Here is a 19296-nt window from a genome sequence, read left to right as displayed (position 1 = left end):
TGGGGCTAACCTCACACAAACAAGCCTGGTCTGTCACTCTCCATCCTCAGGGCAGGTCTAGTGGGCAGACAGGAGGGCAGAGCTTTCAGAGAGAGAGATCCGTATGCTTAGTCAACTAGCTTCTTTAGGCATTAGTTTTCCCGGAGATAAGGGATGGTGGGAGAGGGTGTCGGTCAGTTTCCTCCATCCCTTCCCTCCAGCCCCCACAAAGGGCAAGGGCCAGACACGTGGGCTGGCGGGGAGAGGCGGAGGTTACACCAAGGCGGAGGTGCAAATGGTCGGGGGCGGGGCCTTATTTGCATGGACGGCGCGCGGCCGCCAATCCGGACAGGCGGAGCGACAGCCCGCGCGCCTTTTGGGGGCGGACTGACAGCCCCGGGGCCCTATGGGAGGCGGGTCCTGCGGCCGGCGGGGGTGGGACGGCGCCGGGCGCTGCCCGGGGGATTCGGGCCGGTTCGCGGGCGCTGCCAGTCTCGGGCGGCGGCGTCCGGCGCGCGGGTGGCCTGCTGGGCGGGCTGAGGGGCAGCGGCTCGCGGGCTAGGCAGAGAGAGACAGAGCAGACGAACAACCGCGGCGACAGGTACTGGCTCCATGGCCGCAGGGATGGGGAGTGTGGTCGCTAAGCCCAGGGAGCCGAATTCCCTGCTTCGCGGTCCGGCCGCCGCTGCGCCGCCTCCCCGCCCCCTCACGCGGCTCCCCAGCCCGGGAGCGGCGCGTCGGGGCCTGGGGAGCCCCCAGACGGGCGCGCTGGAGGCCCCTAGCTCCGCTGCGGGGCTCCTCTACGTCCCGCCGGGCCGCGGGGCAGGGGCTCCCTCCTGGAGGCGCGGAGCCGGCGGCTCCTGGAGCGGCTCCCCGCCCCCCGCCGCGCTTTCTCTCTCGGAGGCGAGGCCGGTCGCGCCCGCTGGTCCTCACCCGGCTTTTGTTTCCCTCCCGGGGTGACAGGTCACGGCTCCCGTCCGCGGCCCCCGACTCGCCCGAGGCCCGGCGCCCGTGACCGCGGCAGCCCGGAGCAGACGGCGGGACCGGCGGAGAGCCGGGAGGCGCGTGAACAGCAGCTGCCGCGGGCGGGAGAGAAACTTCGCTTTCCGGGGCCCGGGCGGCGGGAGAAGTGGAGCCGGGGTGAGCCGTGCACCGGGACGCCGCGGGCGCGATGGAGCCGCGCTCACCTGGCGGGCCAGCCGAGAGTGAGGATAACGGAGCGTCCCGTCGCCGCCGTCCTGGCTTTCGGTTTGCGCTCCCCGGGCGGTGGGTGTGGATGCGCGTTCACCGTCTTCACCTGCCGCCCAGGGACCAGTGACTGGGAACAGCATCCCCGCTCTCGGCCGCTCGTAGAGGGTGCGGGTGCGGCGGCGTTCTAACAGGTGATAATCTTAGTGCCAGCTGAAAGCCAGTGAAAAGTTGTTTCAGAGCTCAGTATTCAGTTCACTCTGGGACGTTATAACGCCTTCTCCCTTAATGATTTATAAAAAGGTGTGCTGGCCCCAGTATAGTAGTCAAAACTAGTATTGATTGGGAAAAAAAAAGGTGGGGGGCGGGTGTTGTCAGCGTGTAGATTGCCTTCTTTCCATTGACTTGCCGGGAGGAACATCTTTGTAAAAATCGGTTTCTGCAGTGGTGGCGAAAGCATGCATAGTAAGGTACAGGTTGTAAATGGAGAATGCAGAACTCTAGATATCCTTCACTGTGGTTCAGGGTAGCGTGTACAACGTTTGGCCGCCATTCAGTAAATTCTTCATGAAGCAGTTTGAGCTCGTGGTTTTGGATTTACTTTACAGGAGTGGAATAAGGCTTAGCGTTGAATGGGAGCTTTCTTTGCCTCTCTGAGGGCTCACAGCAGTGTTTATTTTCATTGTCTTACCGTTTTGTTAGATTTTAGACAAGGGAAAAGTTAAGGCATATTTTGGTTCAGTATTTTGAGTAGTCTGTGGGAATTCTCCCGCACCACACGCCCCCGCCCCGCATAAGAGTTTTTTTTTTTTTCCCCCAAGGATAGAGTTGAAAAACTTCTTATTCTTGTGGGAAATTTTTATTTGTTATACGTTTCACTTGTTTTCTGTTTCTCTCTCTCCCATCTGACCTCACTTAACAATCTGCAGTTATGGCCCTGACCAATTTAGGGCATCTATAGAAAAAAAAGTTTTAAAATAATGTATAATTACTTTAAAATATATTATGAAGGTTATTAATAACATTCATTTGTGAGGAGCAGTTGATTTAGATTACTCAGTTATTTTCTTCTAATGTGTCTTTTTTATATCTATGCTGGGTATGATTTGTACTTAAGAGATGTAAGTTTAACTTCTTAAGGACCGTTATTTTAATTATGGTACTTTATTAGTGTTTCATTGAATAGTAATTTTAGTTCCTTACGTAGCTAATTAGTAACACCTTTTAAAGGTGAACTCTTCAACCAATAGTCTAGTTGTGACTACTTGGGATTTAAAAAAAATCAAAGATGGACTTTATAAAATGTTTTATTTCTCTAAAACAACAGGCTTATATGCTGTGAGGTCTTAGTCTTTACAGTATTTAACAAAACAAGTGTGTTTCTGAATCTTCAATTTTTTTAGTGATGGGAATTTTGGGTGAATTTCTTTTTTAAAACATGATTTTAACCAGTTCAACATGAACATTTTAAAATATTGGATTAGGCAACTAGTGAAATCTTCAATTTTCCTTTTATCCTTGGGTTGGAAAAGGATACATATTTTAGGTTGTTTTGTTTCCTAAAGGCTTCTTACCTTAGAACCAGTCTAGAGAAGGAAGAGCATCCTCTTTCTCTAGCTGTAGAAGAAGTTATTACTGTTGAAAGCTGAGTTGGCTTTTTGATGTTTAGTGAAGGTAGATTGTTTGAACAGTGACTCGTGCAGAGTGGGTTTTATTATGTATAAGTAGTTCTAAGGAATCTTATGAGACTGGGGTTATGGGTGATGTCCTTTAAAGTGTATAGGAATATATTAGTTTAGGACAGTTATATATTTAAAGTGTATAGGAATATATTAGTTTAGGACAATTATGAGTAATTGTCCTTTAAAGTGTATAGGAATATATTAGTTTAACTACTATGTGTAATTAGAAATTTTATAGTCATTTTCCTATAATGATGCTTAAATATACCACATACCATAAATTAAAGCTATATTCCTTAGTTTTATTTACGTAAAGCATATTTGGGGAACTTTAACTATGGAAGTGCCCTTTAATTAAAAGACCATTTTCAAATTCAGTTTTTACATATTTTAATTACTGATTGTTGTCCACTTTAACTTGCGGTAGACCATATCATAAAATTATCAACCACATTACAGCTTCAAAATTAAGCATAAGTTGAATTCTTGCATCTACACAATAAATGTTGGGAGTGTTTTTAAGTCACTGACCCTCAGGTGTGGCTCCTTTTTAGTTTGGGGGTGGGCAAATATTTTTGAATGAATAAAGCTACAAAAGAACAGGGACACATATTAAACCAGCTAAATTTGCGGGTAGATCACATGATACTGTTAGACATTAATACTGCTTTATTTAACAGTAGTATGCATGCTGTATCTGTCATTAAGAATATTTTCTGTAGGCCTTTAATATAATTTTCAACAATTCCTAACGAATCTATATTGTATATATTTTGGCACACTAAATTCTGTAATTATTTTATGCTGAACAATTAAATATTTTATACATTTTATAATTCTGAGACTGTGTGAACTTTCTAACCTAGCTGATTAGTAATTAGATTTTGTTTTTTCATTGCTTCACATTCTGAATTTTTTTACAGCGCATTTTTAACTTCTGACATTATGTCCCCAAAAGTGTAAGGAAAATTAAATCTACACTCACCAGAGATTAGGTGGACGTTGGTACGTAAATCACGTAACTATTGATTTAAAAACAGTAGCCACGGGACTTACCTTGGTGGTGCAGTGGTTAAGAATCTGCCTAAAAAAAAAAAAAAAAGAATCTGCCGGCCAATGCAGGGCACATGGGTTCGAGCCCTGGTCCGGGAATATCCCACATGCTGGGGAGCAACTAAGCCTGTGCGCCACAACTACTGAGCTGCACTCTAGAGCCCACGAGCCACAACTACTGAAGCCCGCACACCTAGAGCCCATGCTTCGCAACAAGAGAAGCCACCGCAGTGAGAAGCCCGCACACCGCAGCTGGAGAGAGCCCACGCCCAGCAACGAAGACCCAACGCAGCCAAAAATAAATAAATAAATTTAAAAAAAAAAAAAATAATATATGGTACATTTGAATTGTATGGTCTTGAAATTGTTCATTGTTTGGAAGGAAGAATAAAAGATGGAGAAAAATCAAAGGCTAGAAGAGGTTTTTTTTTTCCCTTTTGTAGTTGCAAACCCTTCCTGAAGCAGATGATGGTAAATTTCTGGAACCGTTTGTAGTGTTCAGCCTCAGTCTTGGCAATTTATGTATGATGTTAAATAAGGAGCCATTCCTAGTCCCCTGAAAATGATCATCTGATTATCAAAAACAGGGCTGGGAATTTCAAATTGATCTCATCAAAAATCAGATTTGTGTGTATGTTTCTCAGTGTTCTATCTCTGGAAATTAAAGATCCTCCTCTACTGTCTGCCGAAAATTACACACAGAATTAGAAGGTTAGAATGTCTCTATCACAGACTTAATGCTGTAGTAAGATACTTTTTGGAACAGAAAACATCCTAGCCTTTTTCAGAATATACAGTGTTCTGAATGAGGATGAAATGGTCTTTACCCATGTTAAACATTAGCCAATGGAATTATTTCCATGTTTCTAACTTTTTAAAAAAGCAAGACGGTAGAATAGAATATTGACAGCTTTTGGATTTGGCCCCTAGCATAAAAAATTATTACATGGTGGATGGTAATATTTAATGTTTTGAAATTCTAGTTTGAGAAGGGGATTTGTTATGAGAAGAAGGGTATTTCATTGAAGCAAAACAGGGTAATTTACATGGAAAGAAATTTGTTTCTCTTTTGAATTAGTCTTAGGTTAAAACATAATACTTATTAAGAAAAATTGAAATGTCATCTTTCCTATCTTAAATTTACTTGCACTATGAACTTTATAAGGTCTTTTTTTAAAAAATGAATTTATTTGTTTATTTTTGTCTGAGCTGGGTCTTTGTTGCTGTGCGCGGGCTTTCTTTAGTTGCGGCGAGCCGGGGCTGCTCTTCGTTGCGGCACGCCAAGGGCTTCTCATTGCTGTGGCTTCTCTTGTTGCAGAGCACAGGCTCTAGGCACCGCGGGCTTCAGTAGTTGTGGCTCGCAGGCTTTAAAGCGTAGGCTCAGTAGTTGTGGCGCACGGGCTTAGTTGCTCCGTGGCACGTGGGATCTTCCCGGACCAGGGCTCGAACCCATGTCCCTGGCATTGGCAGGCGGATTCTTAACCACTGTGCCACCAGAGAAGCCCTATAAGGTCTTTTAAAATATCTTTGTTGGTCCTAGGTGGACCTCTCAGAATCGGTTTGTAGAGACACACACACATATATATACACACACACATAAATATATACACACAGGTAGATAAAGTATCTATGCTATATATATTTGCATTATATATGTAACTGTATGTTTGTTATATGTATATATATAAATCAATCCATCTATCTATACTGTGTGACTTCACAGGCTTATTTATATGTGAAACCTTTTTTTTTAAATGAAATCTTGCTACACCAAGAGGAATAAAGTACATGTACACAGAAAGACTGATATAAATGTTCACAGCAGCTTTTTCACAATAGTAATGAACTAATGATTCATACAGTGACATAGATGAATCTCAGAAATATTATTCAGAGCAAGAGAAGCCAAACACAAGTATGTACTATGAGATGCCATTTATAAAAAATATAGGAACAGGCCAGATTTAGGTATGGTGATAGAAATCAGAACAGTGGTTTCTGGGTAAGGGCTGTGGATGACTGGAAAGGGGCAAAAAGGAACTTTTTAGGGTAATGGAAATATTCTATAACTTGATTTGGGAATCAAGGTATGGAATTCAAGTGTACACCTTTGGGGTAAGTTTTCATTTTCATGTAATTTTTAACTTACAGAACAGTTGCAAGACCAGTACGAGGAACTTCCAGATTCACCAACTGTTGGTGTATACATTTGTTCACATTTACCCAGCTGAATACTTAAGATCCGTGCATTTTATGGTATGTAACTTTTACTTTCATAAGGAAAAAAAACTATAAAAATTTGTTGAAGATGAGGAGAATGACCCTGTTATCTGAAAAAATTGAAATACCTCAATTTGAAATTAAGCAGTGCTTTAATAATGATGTAGGAGAAGAGAATTACTGATAGTCTTTTGTCTCTACATATATGTATCTATGCTGCTTCTCTTTGAAGTTTCATGGCAGCATATTTCTGTTAGAAGAGACAAGATCCTGAAAATAATTCAAGGCCAACTGCCAGCCAGGAAACTGTGCTTTCTTTTGTTATCCTGTGTAAGTCACCTAGGGAATGAGACTGATACCTAGCGATAGCTTCCTGGGAATTGATAATTCCTGTTAAGAGAGTTGCACACCTTCAGTGTGCTAGGTTTTGCACAAACGTGCAGTCCTTACTGTCCTGGAACTCACCAGACAAAGAAGAGGCAAACAAAGCTGGTTGTCATTTGTGGGTGGTATTTATAGTAGGGGGAAGGATTGGTGCTTGTAAACCATATAAACTATCTTGATCGTAGGTTAAGTGGTAAATCTAAGGTGGTGAATTTGATGCTCACTGTTAGTTTAAACTGTAATTTAAATAGGTTTAATTTAAAGCAAATCAGTCTACAGCAGCCCTAAAACTATGTCAGTTGTTTAAAACGTTCAGCTTTTTTTCTCGACTTACTATTTTATATAATCTTAAATATGTGTTCTTCACAATTTAGGATTGGGCATTATTTATGGATATTCATTTTTTAATCAGTTTTTTGCATCCACATAAGAAATTTGTTTATTTGGTTATTTACTAGAGTGGAATATGATTTGAAGTAACAGAATGACTAGCCAGCAGTTTCAGCAAATTAATCATTGATAACTGGGGATGAACATTTATGTTGCCTTTACTAACAAAAACCATACATTTATATGGTCTATATATTTTTCTTTAACAAATATAAGTTCTTTGAAGAGAAAAATGACAAATGTCCAACTCAACCAACATGGATAAAAGGAGGACTTTCTCCATTTAATGAACATATTCATGTTCCTCTGAAATGACAGGGCCTTATCTCCCTTTCATACACAGTAAATTTCATTGGTCTATTGAGCATGAATAAAACATTATTTGAAAAGTTTTTAGAATTTTGTTTTGAGTTGTCAAACCCTAACTGCAGATAGAACTTTAAAAATATCTGTAGGTAGCCTTTTTTTTTAGACTTTTTTATTATGAAAGTTTTAAACATATCCAGAACTGGAGAGAATAATAATGAACCTCCATATACCCATTCTTCAGATTTATTAATTATCAGCATTTTGGTTAGTGTGCTTTTAAAAACTGATACATTCTCACAAATATTGTAAAATAGTAGTGGTATTAGTGTACCAGATTTTTCTCTCAATTTTTTTCAAAAGTTTCGTTGTAAACAGAGAAATCTGAAAAGCAGTGTGTTTTAACTCAGAGACTTAACTTTGGACAATCAGTAATTATGAAACTATTTTTATTCTAAATTCCTTTCTGTCAATTCATAGCCTGGAAAAGAAAGATTAATTTTTTAGCCTTTTATTTATAATAAATTAGTCCAAATATTCTAATCTATAGAATAAGGGAGTACTGTTCATCTGGTAAGTTAGATTATCTTCAAAGTATAGTGTCTGAGGAATGCTGTTGTCTCAATGTTTTGCTGTTACTTTCTCTTTCTCTAAAAACTCAGTCATTGCTGTGCTTTTTTAGGCTCCAAATGTATATCTTATGTCTAAACTCCAGGCCTTGCAAAACTGAGGCCCAAATTTTCACTTATGTCTTGAAACTAAATATGTTTAAATACCATCTCTGTAGCAACTGCACACCAACACCCCCTCTCTCCACCCCCAGTCAAAACGCTTCTCTTCCTGACTTTCCTCTTTAGCTGTTTGTGACACCATTATTCTTACTGGTCATTTTTTACTCTTCCTTTGCTTCTTAAGCTCAGTGAGCCACTAAATCACTTTGTTTTTAAATGTCTTTTTATCTTTTCGTCCTTTTTCATTTCTACTCCAGTTGTCCTAATTTGGGTAACATGTTAGCAGGAAGTTATCCCTAATCTATAATGAACTTCATACATATCAAAATTAAGATACGTTCCTAAAGTAAAATAGGGCATTTTCTTCCCTTTCAGAGAAGGCTTCAGTCAGTCTTATAAGCAAACACATAATTTTTAAGGGCTAGGAAATCATTATATTTAAACCAAGGTGATAGAGACGATTTCCAAATCACTCAGCTCTAATAACCTCGTGAACGATGGCCAGCAGGGCCCACAGTTTATCAAGGGATATAGGCAGCAGACTTTCTTGGACCACAGAAATAGCCCAGAATGAGTTCCTTCCAGCAGAATATCTGCAGGTACTCTGCAGTGGGGGAAATACTGAGTGTATATAACACACTTTCAGGACTTCTTGTGTTTTTATGGTAAAAATAAAGATCTGTGGGTTTACCCAAAAACCCTTCTATTCCTTGTGGCATATTTCCTGACCAAGATAGTTCTTATCAAAAAGCCATTGTGCCGAAAGTGACATGATACTCTTACCTCATTACTTTCCCTTCTTTTTACAGGCTCCTAGAATTGACGGTTGTCAGAAAGATAGGAACCTGAGGTTAGTTGGGAAGATATAAAATAGAAATGGGAAAATAAGTGATATCCATTCTACTTCCCACTAGCAGTCGTCCACCCTCCTTGGGCCTGAGTCCTTTACAGATGGATTGTAGCTTATCAACTTGGCTTGCTTTTGGTCAGCTTATGGAGCTTTCTTTCTTTCCGCTCTTCTGGGAAATGTTTGAATTTCTTCCTTGTAGAAATCAAGACCCAATTTAAGATTGCTGACTTTGGGGATAAGAGAATAAAATTTGATATTGTTTTAGATAATCCAGAATACCTGATTATTTTCTTCTATGAGAAGTAGGAATAATATGGGGATTCTGAGATGCTTATGCAGAAATTAATTTAATATTTATTACGAGTGGAAAATGGAAGAGAAAATCACACCGTTTCTAGGAAGCCTACTATAGTAGGCATAGACAGGGATGAGATTCAGGAGTGTTGTACATGATCTTGGGAAAGTTAAAGTTACTTAACCTTACTGAGCCTTATATTAATTGTAAAATGAATGGGTTGGATTAGATAGTGATCTAGGGTCTTTTTGCAGCTCTGAAATTCTAAGATGAGTGGTTTTTCAGGGGAAAAACTCCTGACTTATATATTGTTCCTGGTTAATGATTTTTTCAGTAATTGTTTCACCTACGTATTTTTCTGTTTCCATTAGAAGTTAGGAAAATAAATAATTAAAGGAGTCAGCATTCGCAAAATGAATTAGATTTTAGTGTTTTCATTTATCTACATCTCTCTACTGGATTTATTCTGGACTCACTTTCACCTTCTATTTGTGTCCACTTTCCTGCTTTTCTTGCTTTTTCTTTGCTCTACAGTGTGACTTTCATCTCCTTCTTTTTGCTGCTTCTCCTTCCTACTGGTTTTTTCTAGCTGTCCATTGCCCATATTTCATTATGGACATGGAATTCGCCAAATAGACCCTTGAGTCTGAGCTACTGATAAATTAAATTTAGACATCCTAATAGTTGTCAGGATTAGTGGGATCCTTCTACTCGATAATACAGAAACTAGAGAGATTAGTCCTAGGGTAGAGGGAGTGGGGGAAGGCTGAAGGGAGAAGGAAGGGGATGGAAGAGTTTCCAAGGATTATTTAGATATTTTGATTTAAAATATAAGTTAAAATCTTCCTTAAGTTTTGATGATGGTGGCTCTGCCTGTGATATCAAAGTTTGATCCTGAAGTCTCAGTGCACTGTGAGTTTCATCAGGGCAGCAGCTGTGCCTCTAATTCTGAATCCTTGGTGTTCAGCATAGTGCTGCAGAGTAGTGAAAGTTGAACTGAGTTGTTGTTAGGACTGCTTCTTTCTTCAGGGTGTTTTGTGGTTGGCTGGAGATTAAGATTCTGGTTAGACCCTTAAGTAAGACTGTCACCACCACTTTGTGATATGGGACAAGATATGTAGCTTCTCTCTAAGCTCAGTTTCCTCATCTATAATAATAGGAGGTGCAGGCAGTATTAATACCTACCTAAGGGTTGTGAGGAATAAATGAGACAATACATATAAAGTACTTAGCCCAGAACCTGGCATATGTCTTCAATAAATATTAAATGCTGTTATAGCTTCATTAATAAGCACTTTTGTGTTCCAGATAATAAGTTCTGTTAGGTTCTAAGTAGTGTTGTTACAGAATAAATAAGACAAGATCCTGTCCTTAGAAAAGATAGAACATGTGCACAAAAGATAAATAACAACCTAGGTCTTGTGGTAAGTGACAAAGGAGTGGTTTACTTAAGGTCTCAAGAGGCAGGAATAATTGCTAAGCAGGTGAGAACTTCAGGAAGGTGACAGAACTCCACCTAAGCCTTGTAGGACTAGTTAGCAAGTTAGGAGGACAGGCTCCTTGGAACCAGTTTGCCTGTGTTGGAATCCTGACTCTGCTACTGTGTAATCTTTAGCAAGTTACTTGACCTTCTTCCTAGGATTGTTGAGAGAATTAAATGAGTTTATACATGTCAAGTGCTTAGAATGGTGCCTCAAACATGGTTAGAGCATGATAAATTGTTATTATAAATTGGAAGAAGGGAGAAAGCATTTGACAGAACACTGAGTGACAGTGAAGGGGAGATTGCATAGGTTTGTCTGAAATGATGAAGCCAAATGGACTGGAGGGAATAAACTGTTGGAAAATAGTGAGTGATTATGTTAGGGCAGAATTATGAATGATTAAGCCAGGGAGTATGGCATCTTTTCCATATGTACTGGGGGAACTTGGGAAGATTTCTTGGGTTATTTGTAAAGCATTCTTGTGTGTTACAAATAACATTTCTAAGTCTGTATCTCTAGCACTTCTCACTATCTTTCCTGATGTCATGTAACTGAAACTACTATCATACTAATTTTGTCAATGAAGCTCATGATCCTCTATTCTGAACCATTATGCCTCTTTAATTTGTCCATTTGTTTTTGTAAACATGTATTTTGGGCTTTCTCTTTTTCTCTCCATATTCTAGTTGTTTACATAATTCTTATTCCTTTTCTCCAGAGTTAAGTGGGTTTCTGCTGTTTACCTCTCTGTCCTCAAAAATCCCAGTCTAGATCCTAAATCACCGAAGTCATAAAGTAGAAAGGGCCAGGGAGAGGGAAAAAGGGGGAGGAAGGTAGGGAAGTATGCTCTAGTCCAGCAGTCTTATTGTACAGATGAGGACGTTGAGGTCCAGAGGAAGTAAAGTCAGGATCCACAGCTAATTAATTAGTGGCCTGTACCTTTCAGAGCTAAACTAGGGCTGCTTTTTTACTGTCGTCCTAGTATGACTCTTAACCATCTGGGTGGGAATTACAGTAGTATTACCAATAATCTTTCTACTAACGGCTGTCAAACACCAAGGTAAGAAATAATTTTACTGCCAGGAATAATGTGGTAATAATTCACTCTATTCTTAATGAGAAGCCCATGATCACACTTCTTGGACAGGCATTACTATTCTTAAAGTAATATTTAAAACCAAGGCTCCAGGGCTTCCCTGGTGGTGCAGTAGTTAAGAATCTGCCTGCCAATGCAGGGGACACGGGTTCGATCCCTGGTTTGGGAAGATCCCACAGGCCACGGAGCAGCTAAGCCTGTGCGCCACAACTAATGAGCCTGCGCTCTAGAGCCTGTGAGCCACAATTACTGAAGCCTGTGCACCTACAGCCCGTGTTCTGCAACAAGAGAAGCCACCGCAATGAGAAGCCTGCGCACTGCAAGGAAGAGTAGCCCCTGCTCACCGCAACTAAAGGAAACCCGCGCACAGCAACGAAGACCCAAGGCAGCCAAAAATAAATTTATTAAAAAAAATAAAATTAAAAAATAAAATCAAGGCTCCAAAATCTTCTTTAGGAACAAAAGGGTTCCTTTCTTTTATTTTTAGAGTTGGAAATTATAAATATAATAGTGTTGTAAACATAAATATCATTCTCAAAAAAAAGTGGACTTCTGTTTCTGTCATGGTGGAACACAGGTTCTTTTACAGAGTGATTGATAGTCCAGTAAGATTAGCATGAAAAGTTGGGAACTATTGTACTTTCACCTCACAGCCCCCAGCCGTGTACTTCTACTAGTACAGTAGTCTCTAAGTTTACATCTTCTTTCGTCTCTTACATTTTACCATATACCACACATAATGGTGAGAAACTTATTTAAGCATTGTTTTCTTCTATATTGTTTTCCCACCTAAATGCAATGTGATAGAATATCTTTTATAAAGCCCTAAGCTTAGTGTCTGGATACTCTAGTTGCTCAATAAATACTCCCTTCCCTTTTTACAGAGCACGTAATTTTTTCTCATTAATGTCAGTTCCTCATCTCCAAATCACTGTCACACTACTTTTCTTCCCTTGAAATGTCTTGTTTTAAATTTGACAAGATGCTGTCCTTGCATTTTGAAAATTTGTGTGACGTACAAATACGTTTTAGTCACTTTAAGCATAATTTTGTCATAAAATTATTTCACAGCTAGTAATCTTTTCAGGTTCTGTATTCTTTCCCATGATTAAAGAAAGAAAAAGTGGCATGGGTTACATAAAAATACCCTAGACCTCTCTGCTCATCCTGCCATATTCCTTAAAAAAAAAAAAAGAAAAAAAGACTTCTAACTGGATTCATTTTTACTGAAATACTAATTTTTCTTTATCATTTTCAAACACTGTGAAGTTGAATTGTATAATACACAAATATATATACAAAAGAATTTTTTCCATGTCCTCAGTGCTTTGTATCCGATCACTTAGTTGTATTTCCCATGGTTTGGTTTCTTTTTCCTGTCTTCATTTTTCTGAAGGGAGAAGGGATTTTTTTCTCTCTTATGATCTGTGACTTGTTTTGTATTTAGATGATTACTCTTTATAACAAATTTTAACTTCTATTTGTGCTATTAGGGGGGAAGAGAAATGCTTCAAAATTAAATTTTAGATTTCTTTTTTGAGGGCTGTGTGTGTGTGTTTCTCTCAGCCCCTTCAGATAATATATAGGAATTTGTTTCTGTTTTTAAATCGTTTTTATGTTGAACTGTTTTATTGTTGTTTGAAAGAAGTCTGTTAAGCTATATTTTATGAGTGGTTACTAGCCTTTCCTTGTGAATTTATATAGTAATAGTACTATAAATTATACTCTATATAACTATATGTTATATATACTATATATAATGTATTATATATGTTATATATATAGCATAAATATAGTATATATTAATACTATGCTGTATATAGTATATAATAATACTATATAAATTATATAGTAATTTATATAGTAATACATTTTGCTGTTAACTTCATCCTTAGAATATTAATTTTTTTGTAATTTGACTTATTTGGGTATGTCTTGCAATTCTCATATGTTGAGAGAGAAAGGAACAATTGGTTTTTGTAACTCTTATATAAATTATTTGGCTGTCTTCTTCCATTTATTATCATTTTCTTTTTTTAAATTTATGGCTTCTAAAAGTGAAGAGCTTTAATATTATGCATTCTTGTAGACCGTAGTCTTTGTTACAAAATGTGTTCATTTCTCTTTTCCATGTTTAATATGACTATGCTTAGGTTTTCTGTTTAATTCATGGTATATTTTTGTTTAGTTTTCGGCTGGATTTGTCAGTTTGGGTTGTAGTTTCTTTTCATCTTCGTGTTGTTTTTGTTCATTTTCTTAATATCTCATTTTATCTCCACTTAAACTTTTTGGTATTACCATATACTGAATATTTTAATATGTGTGTGTGTCTGTAGTTTCTAAACAAGTGTGACCGAGTTTCCCTCTTTCCTTAAGATTCCTAGGCTATTTAAATATTTTTATACCTGTTGTCTATTTTGCATCTAAAATGCTGATAACAGTAAGTAAGATTTCAGTACACTTTATGTGAGTTAATTGCCAGACCAATTTTGTTAGTAAATTAAAAACATTTAAAAATTACTAATCCTCCTAATCTAGTGTCCCTCATTTAGTAATTTGTTTTGATCCTTGTGTCATTTTATGAGTTTTTTATTTGGAAGACTTGCCAGTGACTTCTAAAAGTGAATCATGAATTATGTGAAACAATTAACTTTGAAAGGGGAAAATAACTATACATTTTAGGACCTACATTTTATATAAATTGGTTTTTTTTTTGTTTTTTTTTTTTCCTGCGGTACGTGGGCCTCTGACTGTTGTGGCCTCTCCCGTTGCGGAGCACAGGCTCCAGACGCGCAGGCTCAGCGGCCATGGCTTACGGGCCCAGCTGCTCCACCGCATGTGGGATCCTCGCGGACCGGGGCACGAACCCATGTCCCCTGCATTGGTAGGCGGACTCTCAACCACTGCGCCACCAGGGAAGCCCCATTTTATATAAATTGGATTAACAGATTATTCAGTGATGTAAAGATATCTTTTAAATTGTTTCTTTATACTCTATTCATTGAAAAGATTTGATAGATTGTAACTAAAACTAAAAAGGCAAGAAACATTAAAAACAAAGTCAGAAATTAAGCATAAATCACTTGAGAAATAATGAGCAGGATGAGGGAGTGGAAAGAAATCTTTACAGTAATAATCTGAGGCAAAATATTTTCTGTATTTGAACATTAAATTTAGCTCTGAGCTTCCTGGCAAGCAGGAGAAAAAAGGAAACAGGATGGGTTTCACAGTTATTGTCTGATAAAGAAAGCTTATCAGTTTTTCATGGGAGAGAAACTTTTTCTGAGTTCTAAGTTATAAAAGGAGGTTATGTGAATTCTTAATAAGGAATATAATTTATATTTCCATTTTATAGCTTAATTCCTGCTATTGCTGTGTTAGCTGTGATATACCATTTATATGCACTGTAGTTATATTTGGTCATATTAAGTTCACATCCACTGTTGTCAGGAGTGGAAATACCATGGCTAGGGTGTGTTTATGTATTGCCTCTAGAATTGTAACCATTGACGAACAGGAAACTGAAAGCTAAAAGTTCAGGAAATGTATTGTATTTAGACTTTGTGGAAAAAATATATATGATACTTAACTACTGAAATCCATGGCTGTTTGAAGACTGAAAAATTTATGTGTGCATTTGGTTAGAGAATAATATTATGGATTCTTATAACAATGCTGTCAGATGCTTAAATATGATAATAAATACAGTATGCACATTGTGTGCCAGGAAAATTGTGCAATGCTAGAAAAAATGCAATGGATTATAATATGTGTTCAGCTATACTCTCAAGAAATAAAACAGCTGGCACAGCAGTTGAATTCTTCAAGGATATCTTATTTTCAGAGAATTACAGAGCTTTGGTTTTAGTTTTAGTTCCAGGGAAGGAGAGGTCCCTGTTTTACAAGACAGTCCATTTCACTCTTAGGAAATTCTAATGGTTAAGTTTTATTTTCTCATATTGCATTGAAGTTTGTTCCCCTGTAATTTATTAATATACTCTATAGTTTTATTAGTGTTGAAAGGAAAATGGTTAACTGATAAAAATTATTATTTTTTTTTAATAAAGGCGCTTTAAAAAATTTATTTATTTATTTATTTATTTTGGCTGCTCCGGGTCTTAGTCGTGGCACGTGGGATCTAGTTCTCCGACCAGGGATCGAACCTGGGCCCCCCTGCATTGCGAGCGTGGAGTCCTACCCACTGGACCACCAGGGAAGTCCCGATAAAAATTATTTTAAAAGTTAAATATATTTCAAATGCTTGGGTTTGGGGTTTTGTTTGTTTGTTTTAGGATTGTGGCATTTTAGATGCCTCATGAAATACTACCTGTAGGAGCTTTATTTTTGAAGTTGTTTAAAAGATTTCTGTCAGGATAAGTGATTAACATATATGCTGCGTAACCTGTATTTTCTTACTGTTTCTGTACTTAGCTATTTTAACAGGATATGGTTTCAACATTCTTTGAGACAGCATCAAGTTTAATAGCCTTTTAGAAATGGGAATTTTCTAATATTGTATTTTTGTTGCTGTTCTGTTTCAACAAAAGCGATCAGTTATGACTGTTTTCACTGCCAGTTTTGTGATTTGAAGTTATAGTCACAGAAAATATTCAGGGACCACATTAAATGAGAATTCTATTTATTACAAAGTTCTTTTAGGAAATTTAGCTGTATTATATGTCAGCACTTATAATCATTTGAATAGCCTCATTAAAATTAGCCTCTTTTCAGGATTGATTTGGATTTGGATCTGTTAGGGTCATGTGTTCACCTCTGAACTGTTGGGGTGGCCAAGGGGATAAGAAGCTCTGACTGGCAAAGACTGGGGATTGGGCCCACCCCAGGAGGTGAGGAGCAGTGATTCCCCAGTGGAAAGTCCCAGAATGCTGTTTGCAGCAGAGGGTGGAATGGGCTCTGGGCTGACAAAACAAGGAGTCTCGACAAGGCCAGACCATAAACGGCCTGGTATAATGGGTTAGGGGCTTGGACTTTAGGCAGTAGCTGATCGGTTGTTGCAACAGAGGGTTCTGTTCAAGAACAACTTTTACTTCCTTCTTATTGTATAGTACATGGTTATTGTAGAAGAATTTAGTAAGTAAATATAAATCAATGAAGAAAATAAAAATTTCCTATAATGTTTTTTTCTTTTGAATTTTCTTAGCTAATTTCCCTTAAATTTTATTTAACATCTGAATTACTTTCTAAATTTTGTTTATTTGAAATGGTGCTTGTTCAATTGTTCTTTTACAAATTGTGTTTCTGTTAACTTTTTAAATTAATTATGAAGGAAATAGGAGTTAATAACATTTAAAGCCTTTGTTTTTATTTGATGTAATTATTCTGTTAATTTGTTTCTATTTTATGGGAAACCGTAGGCATAATAGGCATAATGAGAACACAGACCTGGAAGTCAGAGTGGTTCTTACAGGAGAAACAGGAAAAATGGAGCAAAGACTAGGTCTGTCTTGTTCATGGTTATGGCAGTATCATCAGGCACAATGCCTGGCATATAGTAAGTGTTCCATAAATAGTTGCTGAATGAATGGATGAGTTTCTCATTAAGCACTTTGAGTAGCTCATATTTCCTGCACTGTGGATAATCAAGATCAATTATATTCATCCAAAGTTAAGAGTCTTTGCTGTGCTCTGCCCTTTTTTAAAAATGAAAATTGAATAAATCGATTGTTTTAAAAGATACATATGTGTGTATGTACATGCACACACACACAGTACAAAAAGTAAAAATCCCTTGTTTCGTCCCCTGAATCCCATTCTCCAGAATTTGCTACTATTAATGGTTGGTATATTTTTTCTAGATATTTTCTTGCATTTACAAATGTATATGCGTTTTTTCATACAAATAGAATAGTAATTTACACTGTTGTATAACTTGCTTTTTCCCCTCTTCATGCCAGTCTTAAACATCTTTCCCTATCAATTCATATATAACTGCTTCTTTATTTTTTTATTTTTAAAATTTTTATTTATTTATTTTTGGCTGCATTGGGTCTTTGTTGCTGCGTACGTGCTTTCTCTAGTTGCGGTGAGTGGGGGTTACTCTTTGTTGCGGTGCGTGGGCTTCTCATTGCAGTGGCTTCTCTTGTTACGGAGCATGAGCTCTAGATGCACAGGCTTCAGTAGTTGTGGCTCGCAGGCTCCAGAGCGCAGGCTCAGTAGTTGTGGCACATAGGCTTAGTTGCTCCGCGGCATGTGGGATCTTCCCGGACCAGGGCTGAAACCCGTGTCCCCTGCATTGGTAGGTGTATTCTTAACCACTGTGCCACCAGGGAAGTCCTGCTTCTTTATTTTTAATTGCTGCATAATATTCCATTGTGGAGATATATAATAATAGTCAATTAAGGAAATTTCAGTTGTTCCCCCCCTTTTTTTTTAACCATTACAACAGTGTTTAATATTCCTTCCACATATAAGTTGTTTTCTTCTGTGAGAATATCTATAGGTAATTTCCTGGAAGTGCTATTGCTGGGCTAAAGGATATTTGCACTTACACTTTTTATAGATGTTGGAAAATTCACCCTTAAAGATAGTATACTACTTTGCACTCTCATTTAAGGATATGAGGTGTTATTTTTTGATAACTACATACTTCCATTTTGTGGATTAGAAGGGTTCAGCTTTTGAAGATGAATCCTCATGGTAATTTGAGTTGTCAGAAGATGATGGATTAAGTCATATATTCCCACTGCCTGACATAAGTAGTTGAAGTCAATGAAAGATGGTGGACTGTACTCTACAGACCTGTAGTGTGCATTGCACTGATCCAGATGTGGAAGATCAAGTTGTTGGTTTTCTAGGGTTTTGTCTCCTTAGTATGTTTAAGCTAAACGTTCATGAGTGACAGTCTGGAGGGGTGGAAGGACCTGAGTGTTGATTTGAGAAGCTTAGTTTTATTATGCTGGGGAACTCTTTTAAGTCCTTGAACTGGGGTGTGTACCGTGTGAGAGAGGTTTACTGGCAGTATGTACAGAATGAATAGAAGGGAGTAGGCTGGAGGTAGGCAGGTCAGCTGGAGGGCTGTGGTGACTCAGGAAGGAAAGGAAGAAACCCAGAATGTGGTGATAGCTATGGAATTGGAAAGTAAGATAGTAGGAAACACAATGAACAGTTGGCAGGTCCTGTTGATTAAATGGAGAAAAATTAAAGTTGTAGGAGAATAGCCAGACAATACAGATGATAAAGTAAATGGAGAAGGAGCCAATTTTGAAAAAGTGGATTTTCTTTAAAAAATAGGGGTATAAAAGGGTCCTGAAGTATTGAGTATCTATAGCCAGGCAATTTGGGAGAGATTAAAAACAGGAGAAGGGAAGAGGGAGAAATTATAACTAGATCTGGAGGTTATCTTAATAGAGGCCATATTTGAAATTAAGAGTGGATGAGTTCTGGTATGAAGTGGTTGACAGGGGAAAAGCTGTTGATTGAAAACTGCATTTTGAAAAGAGATACTTGCAATAATAGGAGATGGGATGAAAGAATAATCAAGGAAAGAAGAAGTAGGTAATCTGAGGAGTAGGAAAAGAATCAGGAGCAATGTTACTGGGATCTCACCTTCATTCTTTTTCTCTACATACGATACTGTATTTACTGGATGTTTTCGAGGTAGCCACCATGTCCTTTCTT

The 19296-nt window shown here is 38.2% G+C and overlaps 1 protein-coding gene across 6 annotated transcripts in view; it reads left to right on the top strand.

The window, feature by feature from the left end:
• Window positions 1–434: 434 nt before the first annotated feature.
• Window positions 435–19296, top strand: part of FKBP5 (FKBP prolyl isomerase 5) — a 100882-nt gene continuing 82020 nt past the window's right edge. For 4 of the 6 annotated variants that reach the window (XM_082849039.1, XM_082849038.1, XM_082849041.1 and 1 more), the window contains exons 1-2: window positions 435–580; window positions 6054–6158. The gene's annotated coding sequence lies outside the window, so the exon portion shown is untranslated. The remainder of the gene's footprint in view (window positions 581–6053; window positions 6159–19296) is intronic. The other 2 variants (XM_082849043.1, XM_082849042.1) reach the window with 1 other exon arrangement.

The sequence above is a fragment of the Leucopleurus acutus genome (genome assembly GCF_964270905.1).
Source record: "Leucopleurus acutus genome assembly, chromosome: 10".
In the NCBI taxonomy this organism is placed as follows: Eukaryota; Metazoa; Chordata; class Mammalia; order Artiodactyla; family Delphinidae; genus Leucopleurus; species Leucopleurus acutus.
Note: the sequence above shows the minus strand (reverse complement) of the source record. Positions and strands in the feature narration are given on the sequence as shown.